Raw genomic sequence first — 7,740 nt, 5'->3', positions numbered from 1 at the left:
GCAGGAGAAGGCAGTGACCCCCCTGCCCACCCCTTCCCCCAGTCCTGGCTCTGTGTGATGAGATCACCTTTCAGAATTCTAGCCTTTATCTCAGTCTGGGGGAGGGGGACCAAGGGGCCTAGATTCTCTCCTAACCTCCTCTCCTTTCCAGCCGTCTTCCTGTCTTTTTCCTGCAGGACTCCACCCCTTCCAGAATAATACACACCCCTCCCTCGGAACTCTGACCCTTCTCTTCTCCAGTCCCTGGCCCACTCTGGCTTGGGGGACTCAGAATACAAGCGCGGAGAATCAATACTTTTTCCTTTGCTAGGAGTCTTCTCAAACTCTACTTCCTGTCCCAAAGCACCCAGCTGTTTTTTTAAAAGCCCCTTATCAGAGTCAGCGCAGCCCAAGGGAGAGGCCAGCTGGTCAGACCGTGGGGTGATGCTGGCTCTGGTCCCACTTCCACATCTGCAGGTCCTGACCCTCTCTTAGGCGAGGAACCCAAAGAATCTCCAGGTCAGGATCTTAAAGCACAGCACTACTGCGAAGGTAACCTCTAGGTGAAAATTACTCAAGCCGAGGGCTGAGACCCTCTCTGGGAGGAGACACGATGAAGCCCGACTCCTGTATAACCCAGCAGAGCACGTGTGTGTGAACCCAGCTCATTCCTTTTTCAACCAGGCATAAGCTCTCTAGATTTTCCCAGGGTCTGGGAGCTTGGGGTGGGGGCAGGGAGGGGTACAGGGAGGGAGGTGTGTGACTCAGCTCCTCCCAGGAGCCTTGGTGAGGGACAGGGGACATAGCGTCCTGCCCCAGTCCTCCTCCCCACTCCACCCCCCCAGCTTGGCCAAGTCAAACAGGCCCCCTCCCTGGCCATTCCCTGCTCCTGTTTACTCCGGGAGCCCCTTAGTCATTCTCTGGCTGGCTTTTCTCCTCTCCCCAATATCCCTCCTCTCTTGGCTCTGTCTGCCCTTATAAGTCCTCTCCCAGTGGCCCCAACACCTCCTGCCTTTCCTCGCACCATGCCTGTCTCTGCCTGGCCCTCCCTTCCTCTGCCCTGGGTCAGGCCTGCACTTGGGGTCCCCTCCTAGTTAGAGCTGCTTCAGCGTAGCCCTCCAGGTCTGGTAGCTTGCTTAGAAAGTTCAGCCAAGAGGGGTTTCCTAGGGGTCATCAGCCCAACTCTCTCCTTCAGAAGAGGAAATGGGTGTAGAGAAATTAAGAGACTTGTCCAAGGTCATGTGGCTAGCCAGTGAGTTAGTGGTGAGTCTAGAACCTAAGTGTTTAGACTCTAAATCCAATGCTGTCTCCTCTTAGCCCACTGCCCGCTAAATGCTCTAGCTCATGTCAGCTTTTTCTCTGTGTATCTCTCAGCTTGTGTCTGACCAGACGGTGTGTCTCCAGGTGTCTCTGTTTCCTCTCTCAAATCTGACCTCCCTGGTACCCTCTGTCCCTTCATTGCTCAGCAAGAATGATTTGCTGTGATGACTGATTATTATTAATCACGGTTTGCTTGACAGAAGGGCAGAGAGGGTGAAGGGCAAGGACAGGACACTCACCAGACTCCTGCTGTCACCAGCCTGCCTGCCCTGAAGGCTGGAGCTTAGAACCAGGAAGACTGCATTTCCACAGAGGGGTTTAGGAAAGAGGTGAAAGTTTTAGAGCTAGGAGCCATGCTAAGTTTCAATAGGGTGGGAGAAGACAGGTGAGGACTATTAACAGTTTATTTAGCATATGCTATATGCCTGGCCTCGGGCTTGACCTTTAAACTGCTTTTATCCCTTTTCATCTTCTGAACTATCCAGCACTGGAGGTATTAGGGTCCCCGCTTTATTATTACAAAACCGAGGCTCAGAGAGTGAAGTGACTAAGACAAGAGCAACAGAAAGAAAGGGGCCAAATCCAAATTTCACCCCAACTGATCCCAAAGTCTTTGCTTTTCCCACAGCACTGTTAGTTTAGTCCTCTAAACTGGGCTGGGACTTCCCTGGTGGTCCAGGGGTTAAGAATCTGCCTGCTAATGTTGGGGACACAGGTTCGATCCCTGATCTGGGACGATTCCACATGCCTCTGGGCAACTAAGCCCCGGAGCCACAACTACTGAGCCCTCTCACCTCAGTTATCAAAGGCCCTGAACACCGACTGAGAGCCCTGCTCTGCAACAAGGGAAGACACCACAGTGAGAAGCCTGCAGCTAGAGAGTAGCTCCCCCACTTGCTGCTGCTAGAAAAAGCCTGCATGCAGCAATGAAGACCCAGCACAGCCAAAAATAAATAATTTTTAAAAAGACTGGAAAATTAAACTGAGCTGATTTTCTATAGGGGGAAGATTTTGGAGCAGAGACCTTTAAGATAGGATGATATACAATTCACTGATCCTCTGAAACTGGATGGAAGAGTGTGTGTGTGTGTGTGTGTGTGTGTGTGTGTGTGTGTGTGTGTGTGTGTGTGATTTCTCTGGGGGAAAGACTTGGGTTGCTTCTTCTAGGTTCACAAATTGCCTGGAAATTCTGAGTGCATGGAGGCTGGATATCCTGGTTTCAGGGAATAATCTTGAGCCTCATGGAGCCTGTAAGAAGCCTGGTTGGGTGGCATGGATGGAGTGAGATATTTCCGGTAGTGCGCACAGATAGGCTGCCGGCGTGTTGAGGCAGGTATCAACCTTCTTAGGCCTTGCAGCCTGGAAAGAGCTGGGACCACCAGAGACCCCAGGCTGCTGGCTTCTGGCCAGGGCAACTTCTCTCACTTACTCTGGGGATGTTACAAATCTAATGTTCTCAGTGTGATAGGATACAAAAAAGAGTGGGAAGAGTTCAATGGACCAAAGGATCAGAGTTGCTTATTGGGTTTGTGTCTCTTGGGGCCTTTTTCTCCTGTCCCATGGTGGGGGGATGAGAGGGAGTTTGTTCTCTCAGAGGGGAAGGAAGGAAGGATAGGTATACAGAGTATGGAGCTATGGTGGGAGGAGGGTATCTCGGGAAACAGAGTAGGATCCTGGTTATCCTAGGAGTCTGAGTCTGGATGCTGCTAATGATGGAGCGCTGAGGGAATTCCCAGGTGGTCCAGTGGTTAGGACTCTGGGCTTCCACTTCAAGGGGGCATGGGTTCAATCCCTGGTTGGGGAACTCAGATCTTGCATCGAGACCAAAAAAAAAAAAAAATTGGAGTATTGCACTGTATGTGTGTCCAAGAGAAATCAGAAAGTAAAGGATCCGACTATATGAACCCTCAGGCTCCGTCACCACCCTGACTCAGGTCTCTGCTTAGGGGAACTGATGGCTCCATCATCTGTGAGTCACCACCCACCATCCCCGCTCCCTGTCTGATCCAGAGAGCAACACCTCCCCCATGTCCCGACCTAAAATAAACCCAGACTACCCTTACTACCCCCACTTTGCTCAGAGCACTGGAGGGGTGGATGAAGGATGTTTGCTAGACATCCTGGGGACAAGACCAGTCCTGGGATGCTCGAATTCTCTTGCTCTAGGGCTCTGAACCTAGGGCTTAAGATTGCACTCAGGTATTTCCATTAGGGACCAAACTGGGGATTTTTCCAGGCTAGGCTAGGTTTGGGAGGGACAGAGGGACAAGGATTAGGGGAAGGGCATTGAGGGAAAAGGGCAGGGCTAAGGGAACACTGGGGTAAAAAAAGTACAAGACCCAGGGGTCCAGGACAAGCAGATTAACAGGAAGGAATTTCCATCATTCGAGCTAGTGTCTTCTTTTCCAAACCTTCAGTTTTTCTATTCTACTTTTTCGCTTTTTTTTTTTTTTTTAAGGCAACAGCAAAATGTAGCAACTTCACATAGGAAGTTAAAAGGGAAATAAGATTCTCTGGGGTGTCCTAAACAGTGGCCTCATTTTATTTGCTCACCCACCCCACCCCCATTATTTTCCATCCTTTTTCTCCCCTGTGTTGCCTACCTTTAAAGAAGAGAGGAGTGTCTGGAGCTTCTGGGCTCAAGGGCCTGGGAGCTGGAGGAGAGAGCCATCCGGGGTGGGAGCAGTGGGCGGGAGAGTCAGCTTCCTGGGATGGCCTTCCCAGATGTAAGCACATCTGGAGCCCATCAGGGAGGGACCTGGAACACCAGGATTCCCACTGCACACCCGACTGGGGCTGTGAGGAGCTGAGGATGAGCCAGGCATTCCCTCCCACCCCACGCTTTGCCTGTCATTTCTAGCCCTCTCTTGGGAAGGATGACCAATCTCAGACAGGAAGTTCAGGCATTGGAAGGGCTGGGAGGAAGGCAAGAGGGCCAGAGATTGCACCCAAGATGCAGAAATACTATTTCACCTGCTTTGGTTCTTTCTGGCTCTATAAAGGTGACAGTGGGAATTCCCTGGTGGGCCAGTGGCTAGGACTCTGTGCTTTCACTGCCAAGAGGCCAGGTTGGGGACCTAAGAATCCAAAAGCCTTGTAGCAAGGCCAAAAAAAAAAAAAAGATAATAGCAATGATGGCATCTCTGATCAATTTGGAATCTGTGTGTGTGTGTACAGCATAGGTATGCCATCTGTCCTTAAACACACAGTAAATTGACTGTGGTGTCGGGCTGGGGATGGGGGTTGGCATGTCCTCCTTCTTGCTTTTCATGAAAAGGCCCAAGTCCTCCCCATGACTTCTCTGGACTTCTGGCACGTCTCACTCCTCCACCCGCAAACAAACACAAACACACTCCTTCCTTGGCTCCAAATTCCTCCCTGTCCATCATCACCTTGTAATGAGCACATTTGTTTGCCAGGGATTGTGTACAGGGCTAAGAATAGGTCATCCCCTGGCCTTTCTCTTCAGGGACATGTAACATGTTGGGGTGCTGAATTAGGGGGTAAGTGGGGATATACATCGATCCCTTCGAGGCATCTAGGTGTTCCCAGATGTCAGCCCCAAGGGGACAATGAGAAGCCTCTGGGGCTGAGATTCAGGAGCTCAGTGACAGGGAGAGCTCCTCTGCACGGTCCCTCGGTCACAGCCGCAGCTGGAGGGGGAACCAAGCCTTAGAAGATTAAAAAAAAAAAAACACAGAGTTTTTTTTTTTTTTTAAACAACCTCTGGACTTCAAGGTTGTGGCTTATTGAGTTGAGATATCAATATAATAGAAGGTAGTGGTGGATACAGTTTATTAGTCTGACATATAAAAAAATATCAGACTTCTCATGGACTTCCCTGGTGGTCTGGTGGTTGAGGCTCTGTGCTTCCAATGCAGGGAATTCGAGTTCTATCCCTGGTTGGGGAACTAAGATCCCACGTTCCTGCTGTGTGGCGTGGCCAAACTGTACATGTATATATAAATGTAATTATATATTTTTAATATGTATTTTGGGACTTCCCTGGTGGCTCAGATGGTAAAGAATCTGCTCGCAATGCAGGAGAACTGGGTTCTATCTCTGGGTCTGAAAGATCCCCTGAAGAAGCGAATGACTACCCACTCCAGTATTCTTGCCTAGAGAATCCCATGAACAGAAGAGCTTGGTGGGCTACAGTCCATGGGGTCACAAAGTGTTGGACATGAGTGAGCAACTAACACTCAGTCATATTTGGGGAGGGGGCTTCCTAAATTACCTGCAGCAAAGGTCTAATGGACTACCCACTTTCAGCCTCTACCTCTTCTCACCTCTGGCTTCAACCTTAGATTGGACCTCAAAGCAGAAGCCAAAGGGAGGAGCTCCCTGACCTTTTGCCTTAGATCCCTTTCAATAGCTGTCCAGCTGCTCAGAGGTTGGGCCCTGGACTCCTCTCTGGTCTAGGTTTGACTAGATCTGGTCCCAGATGACAGAAGTGGGGTCGGGGGCATGGCTAGGGACTTCAGGATCAAAGATGGAGGAGGAACGTGCGGTAGATTGACAGGGAAAGAAGGAAAAGTTTGGGGTTTCGGTGGAGAGCCGAGTGGCTGGGGGAGGGGAAGGTGGAATGGTGCTCTAAGCTTTTACCTCCTGGAGACCAGCCCTCCCTCCAGGCCACACCCTCACACCCAGCCTGCCAGGCTGGCCACACCCCCACAGCTGGCTGGGAAGAGCTCTCCCCCCCCATAAGACAATTGCTTACAGATGTTCTAGGAAAGGGGGGGTTGAGAGAAGGGAGGGCAGAATGGGGGTGCAGAGAAGGAAAAGTGAAGGCAGGAAGGGGTAATTCATGGAAGGAGAGAGAGAGAGGCTGTGGTCAGGTGGGGAAGCCTGTGAAGATGAGGAGGAGTCAGGGGGAAACAGCTGGAGAGAAAGGCCCTCCTCTCTGTGCAGCTCACCCTCCTCACTGCAGGCAAATTCATCTTCTAAAACCAAGGCTCAGAGGATGTTCCTTCTCAACGTAAGACCTTGCCTGGCTTCAACCTTTCAATTATGAAAAACCTGTCTACTCTGAAGTGACATGACTGAGAGACTAACACACACACACACATTTCTAGGTATATTATTCAAAGGCTTCCCTGGTAACTCAGTTGGTAAGGAATCTGCCTGCAATGCAGGAGACTTGGGTTCGATCTCTGGGTTGGGAAGATCCTCTGGAGAAGGAAATGGCAACCCACTCCAGTATTCTTGCCTGGAGAATCCCTTAGACAGAGGAGCCTGGCAGGCTCCAGGGGTCACAAAGAGTTCGACCTGACTGAGCAACTAACACACAAAGTATCTAGAACTGCAAAGCACACGGGAAGTGCAGTGATCCAATTCAGCAGACATGTTTGGTGTGTGTCAGTCACTGTGTGTGTGTGTTAGTCACTCATTCGCGTCTGTCTCTTTGTGACTGCATGGACTGTAGTCCACCAGGCTCCTCTGTTCATGGGATTCTCCAGGCAAGAATACTGGAGTGGGTTGCCATTTCCTTCTCCAGGGGATTGCGTGCTAACTATGTATAAAGCTCAGTGGGTCGTGCTGGGGGGAATGAAGAGGGAGAAGAGGTGGGGAATTGGGCTGGGATTAGACACAAATACGGAGAAGGCAATGGCAACCGACTCCAGTACTCTTGCCTGGGAGATCCCATGGACGGAGGAGCCTGGTGGACTGCAGTCCATGGGGTCGCTAAGAGTAGGATGCGACTGAGCGACTTCACTTTCACTTTTCACTTTCATGCATTGGAGAAGGAAATGGCAACACACTCCAGTGTTCTTGCCTGGAGAATCCCAGGGACGGGGGAGTCTTGTGGGCTGCCGTCTGTGGGGTCGCACAGAGTTGGACACGACTGAAGCGACTTAGCAGCAGCAGCAGCAGGACATAAATAAGAGCAAAGAGATAGGGAGAGGCTTCCCAAGAGAGGACAGGCAGAGGGTGAGCCAGGAGTGCTGCGCGGAGAGTGGAGGAAGTAGGAAAGAGGGTCCTTGAAAGAGGGTGGGAGGGAGGGAAGGGGAGAGGAAAGAAGGAGAGAAGTGAGAGGGGGGATGGAGGGAGAGGACCACGAGAGAGGGAGGCAGGGTGCAGAGCACGGGGGCGAGGGGTGGTGGGAGATGGGCAGAAAAGGGGAACACTTCTTGCTGGCCTCTGGCCTTTGGATGGGCAGAGAACCCAGAGGCCCGTCTGCTCCCCACTCCCTTCCCATTGAGGACTTTCTCTATCCTTTGTCATTTTGGGGGTCCTTGAATTGACTCTTCCTTCTGTGGTTCCCATCCCTCCCACCTTCATCTCCTGGGCACAGATTTCTGAAGTCAGCTTCCTTCCCACTCATCACACTGCGTGGCCCTCTTCTCTGGGTTTCTTTTTTTGAAGTGGGTGGGCAGAGATGAAACAGAGCGGAGGTGCTTCCAGGACTGGTCTGCTCGGCACTCAGTGGCCCGCCTCCTT

The sequence above is a fragment of the Capra hircus genome, chromosome 5, assembly GCF_001704415.2.
Source record: "Capra hircus breed San Clemente chromosome 5, ASM170441v1, whole genome shotgun sequence".
Lineage (NCBI taxonomy): Eukaryota > Metazoa > Chordata > Mammalia > Artiodactyla > Bovidae > Capra > Capra hircus.
This window is presented reverse-complemented; position numbering follows the sequence as displayed.